The sequence below is a fragment of the Palaemon carinicauda genome, chromosome 9, assembly GCF_036898095.1.
Source record: "Palaemon carinicauda isolate YSFRI2023 chromosome 9, ASM3689809v2, whole genome shotgun sequence".
NCBI classification, from domain to species: Eukaryota; Metazoa; Arthropoda; class Malacostraca; order Decapoda; family Palaemonidae; genus Palaemon; species Palaemon carinicauda.
In genome coordinates, this window is record NC_090733.1 from 66,936,608 (window position 1) to 66,961,254 (window position 24,647).

Below are 24,647 nucleotides of genomic sequence, written 5' to 3' on the forward strand. Positions count from 1 at the left end.
GTGCCTATTGCCGTTGGGTTGTCGATCAGCGGCGCCCATGGCAAGTGGCGGCAGAGCTAACTGACGGCAGACAGGCATCCAACATGGCTAGCTGCCGGCAGTCGGCCCAGGGTTAATGAAAGACAAAGGAAAAGTGAGGATGGAGGAAGGCAAAGGCTCAGCCTTGCCGGCCTTCATCCGGAATGAGGGTTCATATGGAAGGGGGAATTATGTTCGGGCTTCCATCCAACCATATCCCATCCATATTGGTAGTAGGGTTATGGAAGGCAGTCCAAGGGAGGACTGAAGAACACTCTAGGATAGAGGAGGGTTCCTGCACGGCAGACAGGGAACTTCAAGCCAATTCTTCAAACTACCCATTGGGTCGAATGTAGAATGATGGCCAGGATGTGTGATGGCTAGGCCAACACTAAAAGACAGCAGGGGAGGGGCAAGGGTCCTATGGGTGAGGTAACACCTGAAAGGCGCTACCTAACCTAAGAGATTCTGATCCCTAGAGTAGACAACCTTATTTCCTAGGTTGGGTTAGTTTGAGAGTGAGAAGACGGCACACAGGTCGCAATCTCAACAGGGGAACAGAATCTAGTGCCAGAGACCTTAGGCAGTGGAAGAAATCAATTCTTTGGTCCAAGATCTACCAGCACAGGACTGTCTGCTAGGCCATGGAGAGGGGGAATTATCATATAGATCCTCCAGGGTATGGCCTAGGGAGGTCTAGCCTCCTGCAAGAGCAACCTAACCTGGCTTGGGAAATCATTTCACCAAGACGGGCGATTGTCAAACACAGACATTCTACTCTGATATCCCGTTCTAAACTCAAAAACCGACTCAGTGGTTGGGAGAAAGAAACGGAACACCCCAGTAAAGAATTGCCAGAACGCAGTTCAAGGCAAAGCCAACCGAGGATAGCCTAGGCTAGTCAGAGGGAAGAGGAATTGCTCTTAACTCTCACTAGGAGATTAGTATCGACTTAAAAGGTATAGGAGGTGTCAGTCTCCACTCAAAAGACAATACAAGAGCAATTGGGGACATGTATGAAAGTATACTAAAGCCCCTAGGCTAGTAGCCTAGGCGCAGTGAGAATCGGCCACCGAAACTCTCTCGTATACTATCTTGGAAGAGGAAACTTTTTATGCAGTAATATCCTAATTGTATAAAATATTGCCTGAGCTTCAATAAAACTTTACCAGGAAGGTTATATCATGCACTAAGAATGTAGGTGCCTAGGCTAGGAAGCCTAGCACTCTTGGGGCTCGGTATATTCTGCTGGCCCACAACAACACGGGCATAATATAAGATTTCCTAGCTAAATTGTTAAATAGCTAAAATTATCAAAGCGAATAATGCCGGGAAAGTCGTTCTGGCTAACTAAATGTACATGCAAAGAACGATCGCGTCCATGACGCCATCCGGCTGGCAACAGCTCTTGTTACGTTGATTACGATCTTAATCGAAGAGCAATTCAAAGATATTACTTAACTTTCCAGAGGCAGATGAGGCTGGGGAAGACATCATTGCAATGAAAGAAATCCAAAATAGCGAGAGATAACACGGGATAAACACCGGTCAGCAAAGCTACAAGCGAAAGAATGACTAGATGGCGCCACGCAGTGGCGGGTTGACGCCCGATTACAGTACAGTAGGAGCGTTGCCTTAATAACGGCTCTCCTATAATTCTTGCCACTTTCCCCTCTCGAAGCGAAAACGCTTTTAGGGGTGTAGATAGCTATGTGACGTGTCAAGAATACGTCCTCTGATATTATGCAATATCCCTTTTAAAATTATTAAGGGATATTCGCTCCAGGAGTTAGAGTTCTGGATACCTTTGGTAAATTCTCTGGGATATATCACTGTAGTCAAATATAACCTAGGAAGCTACTAAGAAGGAACTTACATCACGACGACATGGCCTGAGCCCAAAAAAACTATATATGGTATGTTGACGATTATCTAAAATACAAATAGTTGCCCATAGAATACCCTCTGTCATTTAGGTCCGTCTCATTATCTGTTATAAATCTACAACGTAGAGCATGATAAAGGGAGATGGCCATTGAGGTGAGACTGACATGTTAATGTGATAAGCGTTGTCCTGTCATTTGGGGGCTGTGACATTTTGTCAAAAAGCCTCCGTCAATGGAAAAAACTCCTGGCAATCAACTGGAGAAAAAGTCCCGTCTCGTTTCTGTGGCGTGACGCTACTTCATACATTCAAAAACTGATCATAAAAGTTCCTGTTGTTTCAAACATGTAGCAGTGTCTACGTGTAATGAGTATAATGTCATATTATTATAGAATTTTGGTCTTTAGGTTGTTCATTGTTGGTGATGAGCAGTTGGCTCCAAATACTTGCTTTCCTCTCCAGATCCGGGTTTTGGGGTTTTTAGTTTAGAAATAGAGTGAAATATGGGATTTTTAACTGACTTAATAATACTAACAAGTAAATCCATACACTTTTAATAATGTCCAATGTTACTTCTTAGATATAAAAATTGAGCATTAGAATATCAGCAGTCTGTGATAGTGGTTTAAATTGTTTGCAAGTTCAGTATTTGATATATGTATAATTGTATCATACAGGTATAAGTTGTCAAGCACTGTCTGAGTCTTACTGTCGTCAGACTGTGACACTCTCGGAATCCTGCTGTCGGTGTAAATGACAGGGCAGTAAACCAGTCATATTGAGTTTGGACTAATGGTAGCATACTGAGTGGACATCCGGGAGAGTACCATATCAGTATCTGTTTTTTTTTTTCCAATCATTTTTATTTTAACAGTTAATCTGCGGTTTCCTGATAATTCCCATTGGGACCCGCGCATTGTATCAGCGCACTTCAGGGATGGGAGTCCAATTGTTAATGGGCTGTTAATTGATTTTATTGCAACCCTACATAAGAACCACAATGGATAGATTTCTTATAAGAAAGAATGCCAGTGACAGCCCTGAATTTGAAAGTGATCTTTCATTGAACATCCGCCCCCCCCCCCAAAAAAAAAAAAAACTCTTATGTAAACGAAAAAGCAAACATTTGCCATGATAGAGAGTATGATGGTAGTTATTCGAAGTTTGGATTTTCTAGGTCTGGAGATGCTGATCAACCAAGTCCATTAAGTGTAGTTTGCGGGGAAAATCTGTCAAATAAATTCAAGGGAGCAAGAAGGTTAAAACAGACTTTTCACTACTAAAAAAAAATGTCTTTGCAATATAAAAAAGACATTTATTTTCAAAGACTTAATTCGATCAGCAATCAAAGCAACGCCAAGTTTTTGAGAAAACAATGACCGTCTTTGAATGGGCTCAGCTTGCTTCAATAGAGATAGTAGAAATAATAGCATTGAAATCTAAATCTCGCACTCTTACTGAGTCTGCTCGTTATAGTTAAATCCATGTTTGGTGAAAAACTGAAAATTAAATTAACAAAATTCCATTATCAAATGACACAATACATTGGAGAATTTTAGATTAATCTGAAAAATATTGGAATATAAATTCAAAGAAAAAAAACATGAGTATCATATTTTTGCATTGCTCATTGATAAGTCCACTGATATCAGTAACACTAGTCACTTGCTTGTATTGTTCGTATTATCGATGGCGATCAAATAAAGAATCAATAATTGTGTTGCAAAGAAATATGAACAACTACTAGAGGTCAAGAGTTTTTATATGATAGAAGGCTAACTTAAAGAGTCAGCATTTGCCCTTTTCTTACTCATTGTTTTTTAAAACAAGTTTCATAGCATGTAGCTGAAGTACGCCTTCCAATTCATGATTATTTGATCAACTATACACAGTATCATTGCATACCAAAGTTCGATGGCTGTCAAAAGGTATTAACTCGTTTTCAGGAATTACAAATAATTAATGGCATTTTTAACAGAGATAAGCAAGGGAAATTATGTGAAAATCTTCGTTGCAAATTTTAAATGTTTAAACTGTAATACTTGACGAAAATATTCTCACCTCAACGTATTAGTTGGTTACCCTAAAAATGAAAATTATTATTTGAAAAATAGAGCAAGCTCAGGTATTTTGATAAGTCTCCTTCATTACGTACCACTTGCAGTATGATAATCATCCTTATTGTGGTTACCCATCTGACAATGTTCGATGAAAACATCGACCCTTATTTTCCATAACTAAGCTCAGTAAAGTATGATTGGATTCAAAATCCTTTCAGAAATGCTCCCTCTCGTAGTGAACTCCAGTTGTTTGAAGAAGAACTAGTCACCATTCCTAGTGATCGAGTAATTGAAATAAAGTATTTGACAATGCTTGATGATGTATTTTGGATTTGTGTGAAAGAGGAATGTCCCACATGAGGTAAAACAGCTTTAACACTTCAATCAAAATTATCTACTACTTATGCATGTGACCTAGGCTTTCAACCCTAAAACGGATTTTGAAGCGAAGCAAAAAATCTATTTTTGGGTGAGATGGCCGTGTCGTCCTGATGGAAGGTTCCTATAGGTAGCTTTCTAAGGGATATTTGGCTACATTGATATTCCCAGAGAATTTGACCTTTAGGTCTCCATAATTCTAACTCCTGGCGCGAATAGCCTTAAATTTTCTTAAGGATATCGCATAAAATCAGGGGACGTATATCTTGATACGACACATGGCAATCTTCACCCCGAATAGCGTTTTCGCTTCGAGGGGGAAAGTGGCTAAACTGAAGGGGAGCCATTATCAAGGTTACCCTTCCTCCCATACTATTACATGGCTCCAAGATGGCGCTCATTCCTTGTAGCATTGAGCATGGTGCTACAGATATAGTAGTTTTGGGAGGGATCTTGCCTAAGCCTTTTCCTTATAAAGAAAAAGGAGGGCAGGTCCATCAGGATGACATGGCTATCTCACCCAAAAATAGATTTTCACTTTGCTTCAAAATCCGTTTTTTGGGCTCAAGCCATGTCGTCCTGATGGAAGTATACCAGAGAATTACTTGAAAATACTGTATCTGTGGATTTTCATAAGTGCCTTAACCTTGGGATAATTTTTTCTATGGTCATCCGGACCATTGAGACATATGACGTTACCATTATACGTCACTACCACTAATCATGGAACAATGTTAGGGCTTCCTGCCCCCTGCAGGGAAGAGTCATACTAGACAGTAGAAAAGTCTCAAGGTTTGCATATATTGTATGAACAAACATAAGTATCAACTAGATATACAAAAGTCTCACGGTTTGTATATGTTGTCGGAACAAATAAGTATCAACTATATCCATTGTTTGTAAGCATACAATAATATGAGGTTTACTTAGGTAAATAAGTAAGAGAACTCTGGCTATATTTATTGTGCTAATTGCAGGGTGAAATAAGACGCAATTACACTCTAATAGACATTTATTTAGGATAAATGAGTAAATGGAATAACAAGTGTAACATGTTAAGGGAATTATACATACAACGTAGACAGAAAAGGTTTTCTACCTGAAAGGGAAGAAATTATTAGTGCCACTATGAAATTTGAAAATTTTGATGAAATTTTTCAATATATTTTTCTATAAATGTTGTATACTATCAACACTGTGTACAATGTACACACGGCACAAGTGTTATCTGTATAATTCTACACCTGAGATTTTGAACAGTCTTAGTGTCACCATGGTGGCACCCACTTAAAAAGTACCGCACTGGAAGGTGTCAATACCTTTTCACCCTAATTGATAGTCTCAATCAATTCACTGTTCATCGCAGCACTAGACGACAGGTTTTAATACACTACCTGCCGCCACCACGTAATGCTTCAGTTCGTGCATTTGCTTTGCATAATATTTGTAGAACACTCTGGATGACTTCCATCTAATATATGAGCGAAGACGCTCTAAGTCTATATACTGAAAAAAGTTCAGTGATGAAGTAATTTTTCTTGGATCATGACCTGTGGGTGTACTGTCAGGATCCGCTCTGCGAATGAAGTAGGTGAGCTTCGCCCTCAGTTGTTTTAGGGATAAGTTTGATCCTGATGTTTCTCCTTTAAAGAGCTGTCCTCCCTTGAAGTCTGAAGTTCTTCGAAGATAGACCCTTAGACATTCTACTGGACACAGAGAGACATCTTCCTTCAGAGGGCAGATTCTCCAGGGACCCCATCTCTTAATGGGTAGCTCATTCTTGGCAAGAAAGGTTGGATCAGGAAAGAGATTCAGTTCTCCCACTTCTGTGAACTGAATGTGGCCCTCGTTTCTTGATAGGGCTACTATTTCACTACTCTAGCCCCTGAGGCTATAGCGAACAGGAAAATAACTTTTTGGGTTAGATCCTTAAGAGAACAATCTTCATTGTTCACGGTTGAAGCATAATGTAGGACCTTGTCCAAGGACCATGAAATGGGCTTCGGAGGAGCTGCAATCCTAAGTCTAGCGCATGCCTTCGGGATCTTGTTAAAGATTTCGTTCGTCAGGTCCACTTGGAAGGCGTATAGAGGAGGTCTAGTCAGGGCCGACTTACACGTAGTTATCGTGTTGGTGGCCAGACCTTGTTCATGAAGGTGGATAAAGAAGGACAGACAAAAGTCTATTGAGATTTCTTTCGGTCCTTTTGCTTTAACGGATGCAACTCACTTTTTCCAAGACGATTCATATTGTCTTCTAGTTGACTTGGACTTGTATTCTTTTAAGAAGTCTATACTGCCTTTTGAGATCCCAGATCATTTCTTAACCGCTAAGGCGAGAAGATCATGAGATGAAGGTTCTGGGTTCTCTGTGATGAAGCGAAGACAGTCAACTTCTGAACCCATTGAGATAGTGCTGGGTTCGGTAGAGGGACCAGCCTCAGCTTCAGTTCCATCACCAGAGGGAACCAGTTGCTCTTGGGCCACTTGGGGGCCACTAGAGCTGCCGTTCCCTGGAAGGATCTCAGCTTGTTGAGGACCTTCAGCAGGAGATTGGTTGGAGGGAACAGGTAAATTAGGGTCTATTCGTTCCAATTGAGGGACATGGCGTCCGTTGCCTCCGCCAGAGGGTCCTCGTATGGGGCTACATATCGAGGTAGTTTCTTGCTGTCACTCGTCGCGAAGAGGTCGATCTGCAGTTCCGGGACTTGTTACAAGATGAAGGAAAATGAGTCTGCGTCTAGGGACCATTCTGACTCTATCGGCTTGAGCCTGGATAGAGCGTCCGCTGTCACATTGCGGAACCCTTGTAGGTGAACTGCTAATAAGTGCCATCTCTTCTTTTTTGCTAGACGAAAGATGGCTAATATCACATGGTTGATATGGGGCAATCTCGATCCTTGTCGGTTCAGACATCTCACTATCACTTCGGTGTCCAAGATCAGCCTGATGTGGACTGATCTGCGAAGGGAGAGTTTTTTCAACGTCAAGAGGACTGCCATGGCCTCCAAAATGTTGATGTGAAAGGTCTTGAACAGAGATGACCAAGTCCCTTGGACTTTCCTTTGATGGGAGTGACCTCCCCATCCTTCCGTCGAGGCATCCGTGTGGATGGTCACCGATGGTGGAGGTGGTTGCAAGGGTATGGTCCTCGTTAGGCTCTTTGCCTTCTACCACGGCTTGAGAAGTGATCGTAGTAAGGTCGGTATCGGTCTTTTTAGATCTCTTCGAGCGTTTGATGCATATCTTCTTCAGACTCCTGACGCATCTTTCAGCTGTGCTCTTAGCATTGGGTCTGTTACTGCTGTGAACTGGAGAGAGCCCAGTACTCTTTCCCGTTGGCGTCTTGAGATCCTGTCAGATTTCGGTAGTCTCTTGAAAGACCCTGCGATCTCCCTCCTCTTCCCTGAGGAATGGAGAGGCGGTGTGACCTCAGGTTCAAATGGATTCCCAGCCATTGAAACTCTTGAGCTGGAGAGAGTCGAGACTTCTTGAAGTTGATCCTGAATCCCAGATGTTCCACGAACTGGATAACTTTCTTGGATGCTTGCAGACAAGCCCTTTCGGATGCTGCCCACACCAGCCAGTCGTCCAGGTACGCTGCTACCTGAACACCTTCTAGGCGTATTTGTTGAACGACTGCGTCTGCAAGTTTCGTTAAGATCCTTGGGGCTATGTTTAGTCCGAAGGGCATGGCTCTGAAGACATACTGTTTCTTCTGTAACTTAAATCCTAGGTAGGAGGAGGGGGGGCGACTGACTTGGAAGGTGCCAGTAAGCATCTGCCATGTCTATCGAGACTGTGTATACCCCTTTGGGTAACAGGGTCCTTATGTGTTGAAGGGTTAACATCCTGAACTTGCTGTTCTCTATGAACTTGTTGAGTGGCAACAAGTCCAGAATGACTCTGAGTTTGTCTGAATCCTTCTTGGGAACACAAAACAGCCTTTCTAAGGTATATTCTTCTATATGTTGGAAGAATTGAGGAAATGATGGTGGAGACTTGTTCCATTTCCATCCTAGTCCATTCTTGATTAGGTTGTGGGCCCAAGGATCAAATGTCCAACGATCCTGAAAATGTTGGAGCCTCCCTCCTACCAGAAGCATCTCATTGCTTCGATTGTCCGGAGGGTTTACCTCCTCGACCGTGTCCTCCCCTACCTCTTGAGGGATGTCTGGATCCTTTACCTTTCGGCCGAAAGGTAGTGGTTTGCCTCTCAAACCCGGGGTTGAATGCTGGTGACTGGGCAACCAGCTGTTGAGGCACCACTTGGAAGGTGGTCTGTGGCTAGGCTACCAATTGGAGCAACGCGGTCATGGTGACTGTGGGATGTTGTTAAGCAGGCCGATTGGGAAGTCTAGGCTTCTTCGGCTTCCTTTTAGGTTGGGGACCCGCATCCAGGGAAGACTTCCTCTTTGAGGAGATGCCCCACTTCTGGAGAAGGTTCCTATTCTCCGTGGCGGCTTTCTCAACTACCTCTTTGACTACTTCGTTCGGGAAGAGGTCTTTACCCTAGATGTTAGAAGATATCAGCTTCCTGGGTTTCACTGTTGCAGCAGCAAACACGAACTCTCTACAGGCTCTCCTAGCCTTCATGAAATCATACAGGTTCTTTACTAAGGTGCCCATATGCATTTTGGCCAGGATCATGAGCATGTCTGGGGTACTTCTTTAGTCTGCACACATCTCTATGCAGTTTTGTAGGGATAAGGATGCAGCAAGTCTCTCCTTCGTCTCTTGTTCCCTCCGCAAGAGAAAGTCAGAAAGCTTAGGGAGATTCTCGCTAAACTGTCGTCCAGCGATGTCTTTCATTAGGTAGGTACGGTCCCGGAGAGTTCTTTTGGAACCCTCGTACCCACTTGCGCAGCTTCTCTCGTGCTGCATCCCTCGACTCCGCTGACTTGGGGTCGTCGAAACCTTCGGCCACCAGGGCCAAGCAAACTTTGCAGTTCTGGGGGTCCCAGTACCGCAGGGTTTCGGAGGTAATGGTGCAGGCGGCATGAGACCTACACATCTTGTGACAACAGAAGTTCCTACTCCTGTGGTTACAGAAGATCACCTCACACTTCATTTTGGGTTCCTCCTGTAAAGAAAGAAAAAATAAATGAGTATGCAGTTGTTTATCACTTTCTTATAAACAGGTTATGCCAATTATTAGTATCTAAACCATTATAGCTTAGGATAGTAAGCTAGAGAGGAAATAGTAAAGACACATACTTGTGTCTCCTATCCAGCCAATTACTGTGACCTCCCTCAATATCAAATATAGAATATTCTTATAAGAAAACTCAAAAGAAAGAAGTTCTACCTGTGGAACAGGATAAGTGTATACTAACACTAACCTTTCCTTAAAGGTTTTAATATTGTGGGGTAAGTGAAAATACTGATTGCTCTCAGTATATTGAAGGAATACTTCCTTTCATGTGGAATTGGTCTCAACAATAGACTGTGACAGGACACACAGGGTATGTTGGAAAATTAAACTACTGTATAATTTATACTATAGTTTTCTGTCTGCAGTATATACTATACTGCAAATTTACAGGCTACTGTATAATCATATACTGTAGTTTGGCCGGCATGTTGCTGGCTAGGCTAGCACCTGGCGGCACCAGTTCAACCCGCATGCTGACGGCTGGGCTAGTACCTGGCGGCACAGGTCCAACTGGCACACTACCGGTTGGGTTAGTACCTAGAGGCACCAGTCCAGCTGGCATGCCGCCGGCTGGGTTAGTACCTGACGGCACTAGCCGACAGAAAGAGAGAAAGCATGGAATGAAGGGCTGCCTTATTGATGTATCTACAGTCAATAAGGGTAGGTATATAACTTTACTGCCTTCTTCCCGAATGAGGGTTCAAATGAAAGGGGAGAATGAATCATTCAAGCTTCATCCATCCACAAACTCTGTTGCCGGTACTGCTGGATTCAGGGATGTGGAAGGCAGTCCAAGAGAGGACTGAAGAACACTCAAAGACAAAGGGGTCTCCCACCGGCAGCCGTCACAGCCGGCACAACCTTTCCCGGAGTCTTGCGTCCGTAGGGAAAAGTCATAGTGGTTATCAAGCCGCCTAAGTAGGAACCCGACCGGAACTACAATCTACCCGGCAAGCGGGGAGAATGTAGGACGACGGCCACAGAATTTCGATAGCTAGGCTATCGTAAAAGGACAGAGGGGGCCAGGGAAAGGGTCTTGTATATCGTGTTAGGAGATAGTGGCAAGATTACCGCCATTCCTAGACAGGGTTGAAACTTAGTTTCAATATCGGCGCCATCCTAGGCGGCAGAAGAATATCTATTCTTCAGCCTAGGGTCTGCCGAAAGTGTTAGGAGATGCCGGCAGGATTGCCTCCATTTCCAAACCAGAATGAAACTTCATTTCAATATCGGCGCCATCCTGGGCGGCAGAAGAATATTTAATCTTCAGCCTAGGGTCTGCCGAAACAAGATTTGTCTTCTAGACCGCAGGGGAGAAGGTGGCGGTAGTATGCTACCATCTCAGGTGCGGCCTTGGGAGGCTAAACCTCCTACGCCAGCAACTATAAGCCGGCAGGGGGATAACTACTCACCCTGCAGCTCAGCCGCCGGCATAAAGACTGAATACTCTGAGGTTCTGTCGAGAAGCCAAGCCGGGATGCTCGCTGGCAAGGTTGGGAGACAGATAACACTAGCCTATTCAAGCCGGAGTGTACTACTCTATGGTGAGACTAAGATAGGGTTGTCACCTATGGCAACTCTCAGAGGGAAGGAGAGATTACCCTTAAATCTCCACAGGAGATGAGTATCGAGTTATATAATTAATTCTAGGTGATATACTATCTCCTGTTGAATTGATAAAACGGGGATAATGTATGAAAGTATACTAAAGCGCCTAGGTTAGGTAGCCTAGCGTGGGGCGAGATCTCGGTTACCTAAATTGCCGAAACACTAACGTATACGATCGACACATGAGAAAGAGGAAATTTATATGCATAATCATATCTTCACTTGTATAATTGTGCCTAAATAGCTATAATTCATTAAAGCTAAAAAACCGGGAATGTCGTTCTGCTAACTAAATAAAGCATGCATGACAAACGACAGCGCCCAACATGGCGCCTCCGGTGACTGGCCAGGCTCCATAAAACACATTAAATTATACTAATTTCACTGTGAGGCAGGAGCTAAAAATTATACATTGTAAAGATTAAATACTCAACTTTCCAGAGGCAGAAGATGCTGGGGACTGCATATTAAATCCTCTCAAAAACGATCAAGAACATTAATCAACAGGGAAAACCACCGTGCGAGATCGCTACCAAATAAAGAATGAGCGCCATCTTGGAGCCATGAAATAGTATGGGAGGAAGGGTAACCTTGATAATGGCTCCCCTTCAGTTTAGCCACTTTCCCCCTCGAAGCGAAAATGCTATTCGGGGTGAAGATTGCCATGTGTCATATCAAGATATACGTCCCCTGATTTTATGCGATATCCCTAAGAAAATTTAAGGATATTCGCACCAGGAGTTAGAACTCTGGAGACCTAAAGGTCAAATTCTCTGGGAATATCACTGTAGCCAAATATCCCTTAGAAAGCTACCTATAGGAACCTTCCATCAGGACAGCATGGCTTGAGCCCAAAAATAACATTAAAACTAAAATGAAATGCAAAACAGACTACAGTTAACCGAAGAAGAAATAAGGGTTTGCCTATCATACATTCGAACAAATATTGAAGTAAAAAAAAAAAAAAAAACACTGATCACAGGTTTCACACTAACAAGCTGTACAATTGACTAAATAGAAATACTGAAATAAAGTGAGTTTATGTTTATACATGTTTTTATGTTGTAAGTTTGTGGTTCTATCTCCTATGTAAATGTATACCCATTTAAATTTTGTCAAGTGTGCCGTTATATTCTTAGGAGATCTTAAGTGTGCCTTTGGTAAAAAAAAAAAGAAGGATGAGAAAGACATCATTAGAGAAACAATTTAATTGTAAAACAGAGTAGGTGAGAGACATGATGCTACCGTCCTTTGCAAAATTTCAGCAAGAGCAGCTCAAAGTAGTTGAGCTGCGAAAGGGAAATTGAGAAATAATCCCCCTACAGGAATGGACGTTGTCTATATGACTATATTAGCAACACCACATTACAAATGAGTAGCCACTCAGGGTCATTATGAAAACAAGAAAGAGTGTTAGACAAACGTCATTTAAGGCACAATATGTGGATAATCACAGTGTGAGTTACATTTGTAAACTTGTATTTGGTGATTATAAATTACTCTGTTTAAACGTTTTCTCGTTGTGATAATGGGAATTCAACTATTTGGAAAATGCTATTAATCTCACGATCAGCGGACTGTCTACCATTTATATTCGGATTTTTGTTCTTGTTAACTTATTTTACACATTGTAAGATTTTATTGTGATTTGTATTTTTCAGTTTGTCACCATTGGTTAAATTGATTCAAGATTAAAGCATCAGCCCCTTGTCATTTTTTTTCTGCGTGACACCTGAGAAAAAAGTAATGGTTTAATGTCTAGTGAACTGTTTCCAGAACTATTTTTGTTGTGACCCTAAATACAATCTTAATCTGGACCAGCTACCCTATATGTGTGAACATGTAATAATAAATCCTACTCATTTCTTGTTACAGTCATACAAATGTTTATCAGCTATCTTTATCCTATTATTTAAGTTTATATTTAACAACAACTACTGTAATTTTCATAAATTTGAAATGGAAAAGAAAACAAGGGTTACATATCTGATCACAAACAACTGTATGTTTTCCTTTAGTAGCTAGCAATAACAGTTTTTTTATACTTTGCCGATAAGTTTCTGTAATTCATAAAATGAATAAAACTAATTACATATATATAAAACGGGAGTAACCAGGGACCATATTGAAAAAAGACTACAACAAATTATAAAATCTTAAAAGAAGTTTTCTCAGTGAGTACCTTGAAACTGCTTCATTTTGTGCACACAATTTTCAAAGTTTTGTTTATTATTCTTACGAAGCTGGTCTGGTGTAGAGTAAATAAGTTAATCAGGTATTTTATTTAAGTTTACATATGTGCATTGAAGAGGTGAATAGCCAGCTCTTAAGATGAGTTCCTCTCATGTAGGTATATGTTTGTTATGTAAATTATGTAAGACTTTCGTCGTTAATTTCATTGAATTTTTCATTCAACTCAGTTTATGTAAATTTACATTATTTTTAAGAATTAACTTTTTATTTCACGAATTTTGTTATGAAGTCTTCCGTAATCTGTTAAGAGTGTTATATGATCCATACGAGATATGAACAAGGGCTTATGTAAATGGTTTTATATTTCTATGAGGTATTGCATCATGTTTGTGAGAAAATATGCAATTCTTATACGTGCCTCGTGCTTTGGAATATTCTTGAAAACCCTAGTGTTAGATCTTATCTTTTTTCTAATTTCGAGGAGAAAGGGTGGGGGGAGATAGCTGAGAGAGAGAGAGAGAGGTCTTGCAGTTGCATTGGTATGCATCTGAAACAGTAATTTTTGGCAACGTTAAACACTTAGGCCAACCCCCAGGCTTCCAGATCTTGGACCTAGAATCTTCTGGAAGTAACTAATTCACAGATATGCAGCCCACAGGGCTGCATAGGCAGCAGAAGAGAAACAGCTGTGCTGTGAAAGAGCCAAAGTTCTCTCCAAAGAAATTTTGTGCCCCAGAGTAAATCGTGTGTTGAAACGATACGAAAGACGAGAAAAGTGGTTTTAATTTTGTTGTGTTGTGGTGAGTGTTAGCAACGCGTAAATTTTTGTAACTGGCCCTGTGCAAGTAAATACGTGAAGTTAGTAAATTTATCAGTTACTTTATGTAAGTTCTTTAAGAGTTTGAGCATTAGACTAAATATTTCTTTAGTCTTAGTCTAAGGTTTATTCAGGTTTAATATTTCGAGTCAAGTGGTTATATAGTTTTCAGAGTGTAATTATTTCTTTTGTCTTAGCCCAAGGTTTATTCAGATTTAATATTTAGAGTCAAGTGATTATATAATTTTCAGTGTAATTATTTCTTTTGTCTTAGTCTAAGGTTTATTCAGATTTAATATTTCGACTCAATTGATTATATAATTTTCAGAGCGCAGACTTTTGGTCTTAATATAAGTTTTGTTCAGACTTAATATTTCAAGTGATTTATTTTTTTATGTAAAGTCTTTTAAAGTGTTGTAATTTATATGGAATATATTTATTTTTGTAAAGAATGTATTATTTTCAATCACCAGCGTTTATTTCATGCTCGTATCCTGTTAATGAATCCTAGTAAGAAGTGGTTTTGAATAATTCTTAGTAATAATTACCCAGTTTTGTTTTGAGTGTACTTAAGAGACCTTTGGATATTCAGTGTTTTATATATTGCTGTCTGAGAGTTATATTATTGTCTCCGAGTTTGGGTATTGATATTTTCAAGTGTCACGGATTTAATGTAAAAAACAAACAGGTGAGTTTGGAACTCGAGAGGGTTGTGTAGCTTGCCAGTCGTGATATATGTAATAATATATTTTGGTTCCCAGTCCACGGGACCATCATATAATAATATGCTTTGTTAAAACACACCACAGTGTTTTTTAAAAGTTATATGTAGCTTTTAAGCTAATTCATGATTAAGCTAATTAGAAAATCAGTTGCCTGATAGTGCAAAAAAACTTATTTCAAGAAACCTTCTTCTTATGATATAGGTTCAATTACTTCAGTACATCATCTGGTGAGATGAAAAGATGATTTACCACATCACACATAAACAAAAGAAACCCTCCTCTTTTTACATTTGTTGAATCTTATTCAAGTAGAGAGAGAGAGAGAGAGAGAGAGAGAGAGAGAGAGAGAGAGAGAGAGAGAGAGAGAGAGAGATGTATGCTAAAACATGCAGCAGGACACAGACGGCCAGACTGACAGGCAGAAGCAAAGAGGGCAGTGAACGTTAGGCATGTATGATGCATGGAAATAGAGAGGTTGCAGCATCACAAAAGTGACTGACCTCTCACGGTCACAGCTACGACTGTGTTCAGCCCATAATCTTTAACAAGCTCGACTCACAATGAGTGTGTTTGGCTGCTACTCATATAGTCCTTGCTCTGCCGTCACTCACTTTGTTCGCTCACAACTAAACATATCTCATTGGTCATCTGTTCTGGCAAATGGTAATTGGATGTCACATAAAATATCATAATTACCTATACTCGGTTTTATTGTATTATTGTTATGCTTGAATGAATCAGCTGTGAGAACGTGGTGGCCAATCATGATTCTTGTGTGCAGAGCATGCTATAGATTATGGGCTGGACCTAGTCCCTTCCGACTGATCACTCAGGCTCTTTTCTGTCTGTTTGGCAGTCAAGTACAAGTGTTATACAGTCAAGTACAGTATAAGTATTATACAATACCACTAATCGTACTACGGGAATCACATGAATATGGGGGCTTTATTAACATGTTTCTTTTGAAAGTATGGGTCCACGAGAATATTCACGCTGTCCCACGGAAGTAAATCCGTTACATTACTTGAAATCAAAATGGGACCTGCAGTACACTATTATTTTTATTTTTTTTTATTTTTAGAATCCCCCGTCAACACTAAAAGAAAAAAAAATACCCTTGTAGCCATCATTTGAGTCGTGGCAATGGTGTTGGGTATCAGGCAACTAGGGGATAGTTGATTGTGGCCTACTGCATAGTTGGAGGAGACAATAGGCATAACAAGCTTATTACTCGAAAAATGATTATTAACAGCGACGTGTATTGATACCTAAGTGCAGTATGTAATCTATGCACATCACTTTAAATGCAGTATAGTAATAATATATTATATTAATCCACAGTTTAAATGAAAATAAAAATATCTGACTCACTCAGGAACTTATACCTTATCAACTAACTCTTTGCACAATACCTGATGGGTTGTCTAAATTTTTTAAGTTTGTAGAAAGATAATCGTAGAGAATTCGCAATATATAGCTAGGTTTAAAATATTGTCTTAGAAAAAAAAATAGAATGTGCCTTTAAATATAATGACAAAAGGGAATGCTCTACACCAAGTAGTAGTTTCTTCGACCATTCTCTAAAATCAGTGTGAGGTAATTTTACGTGGTAAGATAATGGACATTTGTGACCGAATGTTTGAGATAATTATAGCCTGACAGCATAGATGTAATTGCTTTCTTAGGAAAAGAATATGGAGTGTAAGATTATGAACTTTTGATAATTGGTAATAGAGGCTTAGTTTCACTGCTACAGATGAAGTGGGGAGAAGGTACTTGCACTTATATATAGTGCACACCTTTGGAATATTCAAATCTAGAATATGTCAGAAGTATAAATATTCTTTTTATGTAGTTATAAGTAACAAAGATTTGTAATTAATTCTAATGATAAAGACTCTGGAAACGTAACCTTAGATGCATTTGTGAGAACTACGGGGACCATTAAAAGGAAGTCAAGTTTATTGACATCTATAATGTAAGAAATAGCTAAGGACATTGAGAATTTGTAAACTTACTCTTGTCTCTGTCGATTCTCCCTTGAAAGAGAGCGTACCCTCCGCCAGTAAGCGCGGCTGTTGGCATCCTTGATGGCATCTCCAGATGGATTAGAATGGTCTCGGGAAACAGCACTCACAGAATTGGCGCGTTGGCGAGACCTCCAGCGAATCTCGGCAGGATCTTCTGTGGATACCTCTTTTGTTTGGGGTCTGGATTGAATGTTAAGGGTTTTCATTAAAAAAATTTATCAGCAAAATAAATGTTTCAATCAATAGTTATACAGTAGCTCTGCCACATTGATTAACAGCAAAAAAGAATAAAAGAAAAACAATTGTATAATCAACAATGTCATAAATAGACCTGAGAAAAAGGAAAAGGCCATATGAAAAGAAAAGTCACTGTATTACATAAAGACGATGGATATAGAAAATAATTAAAAGAAACTTACAAGAGTTACAGCACATTATTAGTAAATATTATTTTGAATAGATTCTTTTTAAAGAGGCTCAATTCTTTGTCAGCAGTCACAACAGATTAGAATATTCCACATTTTACTTTCACAATTATTTGCATGAAAATAGTAAATTCAATCTGGATATAACTTAGGGACCCGCCACTTGCAGGCACTTATCATACGTCTGGCATCATAGAGAGAGAGAGAGAGAGAGAGAGAGAGAGAGAGAGAGAGAGAGAGAGAGAGAGAGAGAGAGAGACCTAATGACAAATCGGACAATATTGAAGGCTACCTAAGTAGGCAAAAACTTAAAAAATATGGCGGTAAGTGTTAGATTGGGCAAACCATTTGCAGAAGAAAAAGAAGGCAATAGAACGAAAAGCAAATAGATAGACTTGTGCTACAATTAGAGAGCAAACATGATTTAACACACTTTCAAAAGTTGTAAGGACAACATCCTACAATGTTTGAGTGCTCTTTTTAGCATTGTAAATACCCTGTAAATATTGTTTATGCATTTAGGCGCAGAATCATCTGTCCTTCATTTCTATGTATGACTCACTATTATATGTTAAGCTTGGGCCTTTCTATTAATCATAATGTCAATGTAAGAAAGCACAAATGCCCCGCATTTCTCACCTGTTCGCGGTCGGTCAGTCACCTTCCCAGCAGATTGCTACAATTTTGTCCGCACAAGTCAACGTACTCTGCCCGTCTCAAAAATAAAACATCACTCGACTATGGTCTGTCTCTCGTACCATAGTCTGTCTCCCGTACTTCGCAATTGGTAACCCCGGAGCTTTCCCTTAACGGACTTACAATGGCGATTTCCAAAGAAATAGTTTGGGCACGCAACTACATTCACCTGAACGCAATTAACGGACTCATTACGGCGCAAGTTATTTTGCATTTTGGTATTAGCAAAGTTTTGCTCTGGAGTTTCCCTTAAAGGACTTTAGACGGCAATTTCGACAAATCATTTGGGCTCGCAACTCCACATACCACAACATCACTAATGGGCTCATTACGGCACAAATCCTTTTACATTCTGGCGTTTCCAAAAGCAGTTTTTGCCACGGCAATTTGCGAACACTTGGCTGCTTGGAATTCCTATTCCGTTAGCGAACTAAATACACCTCACGACTGAGTTTCAGAGAGTGAGGTCAGAAACCAGACTCACATCTACAGTACCTCGCCCCTCGCAACCGAAGGGCAAGGCGCCACAATCACACAAGCAATGCAAACGGCCACACAGATGTCAACCGGACATAAGTTACAGCGGCCTCCATTCACACCGGAGCGCTGCGACGGTATGGTTTTAGCATGCCGAGTCCCAATTCAGGTTGGCAAACATCACCGATGAAATAAGAAAATCGGACATGGTGATGGTAATGATGACACCAGATACATTTAAAAGAATTTCCTCCTGGCTGAAAAAGAGACCGGGACCCATGAGGCACAGCAACCTAAAGAAGAAACTGACAAAGGCCTACGACCTCCTGGTACCCCTGAGGGCCCAACGCGCCCTCGACCTGATGACAACGCCCCTCGGCAACATCCATCCCTCAGCATCCTGGGACAAACTGATGGATCTCCTCCAGCTGGGTGAGCTCGACAGCGATGGGCAGCTCAAGGAGATGAGCCTTTCAAGGGAGATCTTCCTCTCTTGCTTTCCCCAAAGCATGCACACCCAGTTGGGGGACGATGAGTACCTGGATGTTCCATCGTTGGTCACAAAGGCCGACAAACTCCACCTGGCAGCCAGGGCTGCCAGATACGCTGCCACCACCTCCATCAACGTTGTCTTGGAGGAGACAGGAGAGTACCTGGTGGAGCCAGACGAGGTAGGGATCAACGCGATCCACAGCGAGAGACCCCAGTACTCCCGCCCATGGCCCCCGCCATACTGACAGCAGCAGCAATGCCAGCAGTACCTCCAGCAGGAACAACGGCAACAACTAGGTGGGCGACCATGCCTACAAGCAACCGCAGAGCTGGCGAGGCCCAATCACACTGGCTTCTACATCCTCGACGTCAACTCAATAAAAAGGTTCCTGTTGGATACCGGTGCGACGGTGTCAATCTTCCCGCCTTTAAAGAACGACCTTGGCCTCACATCAGACGACAGGGCCGCCCTGGTTGCCGCGAACGGCAGCCCCATCACCTGTTATGGGACGAGGACACTGAAGATATCTATCATGGGCCGGGATTACAGCTGGTCTTTCCTGATCGTAGACGTCAAGCGGCCCTTCCTGGGTGCCGACTTGCTCGCTCACCAAGGACTGCTAGTAGACGTGCGTCGCAAATGACTAGTCGAACAGGGGACCTTGCCGTACCACAATCTCTCCAGCAGGCCTAGCCTTCCCAGGGTGTGCTTAGTCACACCCCACGAAATAGGCTGCCGGCAACCCCCGTCTCGCTTCAGAGACTAATATGCATATTTATGTTTTACCCTTTCATTTCTTTTTCATACAATCATTAAAATGAGTGCTCTTTTTACCAATGTACATATTCTCTGTAAATACCTGTAAATATTGCTTATGCATTAAGGCGCAAAATCATCTGCCCTTCATTTCTATGTATGACTCATTATTATATGTCAAGCTTGAGCCTTTTTATTAATCATAATGTCAATGTAAGAAAACACAAATGCCCCGCATCTCTCACCTGTTTATAGTCGGTCAGTCACCTTCCCAGCGGATTGCTACAATTCCGTCCGTACAATTCAATGAACTCTGCCCGTCTCAAAAATAAAGCATCACTCGACTATAGTCTGTCTCTCGTACCTCACAAAGTAAAGACTTACAAAATTTTTTGCTAGGCCTACATGAGCTTAGGCATAAGACTAGATATAATTTTTCGTCTATATTTCGTAATATCATGAATCAAAATGAGTTGATTTGGTCTCTAATAAGCCTTTAAAATAATAAAAAGTAAAAGGTCCACAAAATTTCCGAGTTAAGTTATGAAGTTATCGTGCATTTGATCCATCACCATCCACATGTGACTGACAAACTCTAAGTGACTGACAGGACTCTGGATAGTTGGAATGTCAAAATTGTTGTAGGATATGTTACTTGATTGCACATTGACAGAAGACTGGGTGGGACTTATGATATATTTTGTTCAGGCCTAGCTTACCTAGGAGGAATAATGGAAGTTGGGTCAAAGACCCTCAGTAAAGTGAAGTAGGGGACCGTGTGGCAGCCACACCCAGGAAGGACAAAAGAGAAACCAAGCTGCGATCACACATTCACGTATCTTGTTCCTGTTTACTCCCGTGAGCTGAATTTGCCTTTTTTTTTTTTGGGCTCTGTCAGGGAGAGTATAAGCCGTGTGCGGTAGACATACGTCTGACGGGAACCACTGAAATGCCATTCTTTTGTGTGTATGTTTGTGTTTACGTTAAACGTACGCATGTTCCCGTTAGCGGCCAGTTCAACGTATGAATAATAGGTACGTTACTATACCGCCTAACGTTGGGGGCAACCCGTCATGACCAACACAGTTAAACATACGGTACAGTATGTGCTGTTTTTAGTTGTTATAGTAGAAGAAAAATATTTCTCGAATTTTCTTTCAAATAAATATTTGGTCTCCATCCACTAGCGGTAATGATCATTGTAAACAATTTTGGCTAAATAATTTTAAGTCGGACATTTCTGTGTTGTTTAAATATAACTAAAACACAATCTTCTAAAACTTCATGCTAAACAGCAATGAATAAAGAATAAAACTCTCTCTCTCTCTCTCTCTCTCTCTCTCATTCACATACAAAAGTAAAATGAACCCTGGCTAGGGAAAAAGGACCGAGATATCATCCATCTTTATTGGTAATGACTTTAGGTTTTCTCATTATCTGTCAAAGAACTTAATCTCTTCACACATACCTACGTGTGAAGTCATTAAATGTTTATACATTTCAAGAAAAAATTCCTCATATTCATATAGGTTAGGACAAAACATTTTGGGCGATGGCTTTCTTGGGCCAGTCTGCGGAAGAATGAAAAAATGGTATGGTATTATAGAATTTCATAGGATCTTTTTGGGCTCAAGCTATGACGTCCTGGTGGAAGGTTCCTTCAGTAGCTTCCTAAAGGTATATATGACTACAGTAGATATTCCCAGAGAATTAAACTAAAGGTTTCACAGAATTCTAACTTCTGGCGCGAGTACTCATAAGGTTTCCCTTTAGGATATCGTATAATAACAGGGGACGTATGCTTGACACGCCACATAGCTATCCACACCCCACATAGCGTTTACGCTTCGAGGGGGAAGTGTGGGCAAGTATGGGAGGAGCCGTTAGAAAACTGTCCTCCTTTGTTACTGTTACGGTACTCGGCGACGTCACATCCGACCGCCATGTTGGATTGATGCCGCCAGGGCGCGCTTTTCCTCATTCCTTCTTCTGTAGCGTTTATGACTACGTGCTTTTTTCCCTGTTTTCGCTAAGTGATTCGTAATGTCGCAATCTTCTGCCTTGCCTTCTGGAAAGTTGAGTACCATATTCTTGTATTGTATGAATAAGCTCTAGCTGTAAAGTAACGTCTTTTTATCTTAAAATTCTGTGTTTTGTGGCGGAGCTGTGCCTCAACCAGAGGCGTCATGATGCCGACGCTGTTGTTTGCTTCGCATGCTTTATTTAGTTAGCCAGAACAACATTCCCGGTCTTATAACTAATTATCAGCATTAGTTATTTAGTCTTCATTGCTAGGAATTAGTTATATTATGCCGACAGTACTCATTTTCGGCGAATGTAGGTAGCCGAATTCGTTTGCTAGATTGCTAGCCTAGCCCCTAGGCTCGATAGCCTAGGCGTTTTTGTTTACTTTCATGCATGATATAATAAGTGTTCCTAGTATTAAATTACGAAATGAAGATATAGGCATTTATACATATGAGATTCAGTGATTGCACATATGTTTTTCGCCTTTTAGAAAGTATACAAGGGGTTTCGGTGATCTTGGTAGTCGACTCCCTTGCCCCTAACCTAACGCTAGGGCTCTTGTATACTTTCTCACCTCCCCAGTTACCTTATCCAAGGTAATCTCCTCCATCTGAGGTAGCCTAGGCTACATCCTAGCCCTCCTTACCTCGAATTGCATTCGGGTACGGTAAGCTAGGATTTTTTCTTTCCCCACTCCTTGCCATAGTACATGCGCTTTGAGTTTGGGACAGAGCCTCAGAGTACCCGTCGTTTTGCCCCCAGCTTCCCTTTAGGAGAATGTACTCTACTTCTGGTCCCTGCTGGTGGGTGAAGGTGGGGGGGGGGGGGCGCCCTCTGCCCTTCCCCCTAGTCCACACTTGGTTGGGTTAAGACCCTTCCTCCCTGTGGTCTAGCGACTTGTCCTACCCTTGTCTTTCCTAGTTTGGGGGACTAGCTCCCCTAGCCTAGGTTAGGCAGATCAAGGGGATTCTGTTTCTTTATAGTTTAGGACAGGACACTAGTGCTGTACCTTCTCTGTGCTAACCTACCCTAGGCTGGAGAATGAATCCTTCCTATACTTAGATAGGGCTAGCCCTGAACAGAATCCCCACCCCTGGGAGTGCCGGTGGGAGCTTCGCCTCCTCCTACACTCCCCATCAGGACCCTCACCCCTCCCCCCTCTGTTCCTTTGTGTTGGCCTAGCCATCACACCTCTGTCCGCCGTCCTACAACTCCACCGCGTGCCGGCGGGTTGTGGGTTCGGCTCGGTCCTTTTGTTGGTTAGTCCGAACTGCTACGCTTCCCGCATATAGTCGAACTATGGGATGACATACGACAGGTCGGTCTGCCGGCGAAAGACCTCACTATCTTAGAGTGTTCTTCGGTCCTCCCTTGGGCCACCACCTGCAACTCTAGCCGGCTGCCGGCTCTGTTGCGGCTGGATGAAAAGTTGCCACCCACTCCCTTTCATTTGAACAGTCCTTCCGGAGGAAGAAGGGGTATGGGTGTTGAGTACTACCCTTCCCTTTCTCTCCTCCTATCCTATCTCTCTCTCTTTCCAGTGCCGGTCCACTGCCGCCTCCACTCTGCCGACGTCAGCCGTCAGTGTCTTCTGGTGGCCTTGGTGGCACTCCTGGATGAGAAGTTCCGCCAGGGACATGCGGACCTTAAGAGGGAGATTATGCGCATGCGGAAACAGACGCCGAAGAAGATCAGCGTCAAGGATCTTCCCTCCTGCTCAGTGACAAACCCTTGGTGGCATGCAGAACACATGCCCATCACGAGCAGACGTATCGTCATCAACCCTAAGCTGGGCGCCGTTCCCCTTGAAGAGGTGGAGTTCTGGCCAAGCTTCGAAGTCTACCCGGATTGTTACGTCCGTCTCAAAACCGAACCAGTCTCCAAGGAAGAAACCGAGCCTAAGGAGGTCATAGTATTCGACCATGCTAAGGCCCAAGCTCTTCTGGCTGACTGCCTCAAGAGCAGGGGCTACACCAACTCCAAGGTGCCGGCCCTAAGCAAGAAGCACCCATCCTTTCTTGCTCCTACCATCATGGTCTTTCCTTTCGCCGAGAAGTCCCTGCTGGCAGTGCTGAAGGCGGTGGAGGAAGGAAAACCCTGCCCTACATTGGAGGAATGTAGGCCTCTCTCCCTCGCCCTCCCTCCCAATGACAAAAGCTGGAAAGATATCCAGTTAACTTTCACGGTAGGAAAGTTGGAGGATGACGTCGCGGGACGTCAGTTTAACGAAAACCTCCCAAAGCTCACCGAGTACCTTCTGCGTCGGGAGCAAGACACAAAAGAGAGGCTGGCTGCCTCTCTGTCTCTTCAAGTACAGCTTGAGACAATGGCTCTTTTAAAGACTTTATAATTTTCTTGGACCTTATGTGTGTAATAGCAAGTTCTTTCTTTTCAGATTCCACACCCACATCTTCGGTTGTCTTTAGTCTATGTTTCTTAACTACATTTTATTGAAATTTATTTATTTCATATTAATTCTAAAATTTTATTGAATTACATAGAATTTTTCGTTACCATATGCGTCTCATTTCGCCCTATCATAGGAAATAAAATACTGCTAGAGACTTTATTATCCTTATTATTTGATCATTATTATAATCTATGTTATAATATTGCTCCTATCTGATGCATACTCACCTAGAGAAAAGTAAAATTTGTTCCAACACAATTACTTAACTTTCCTGATCTGTCTACGAGACCGGCAAGATCTTCGTCAACAGGTGAGTTTCTTCATCAAGGTAACTTCAAGACTCACCCAGAAAAAATTCTCACAGGTCGTGCGTTTTATTACTGTAATGAAGTTTTCCCCGAGTCATTTCAGGAAAATTTCAAAAAGCAGACAGAAACAAGCTTCTTTGGACGATTATTTTAGAAAGAGGCCTTCGGTAGAAGCAGACCAAGCAC

At 41.8% G+C, this 24,647-nt stretch overlaps 1 pseudogene; it reads right to left on the reverse strand.

Annotated features, from left to right (window-relative positions):
* Window positions 1-24,647, reverse strand: part of LOC137646984 (fap1 adhesin-like) — a 420,090-nt pseudogene that overhangs the window by 130,569 nt on the left and 264,874 nt on the right.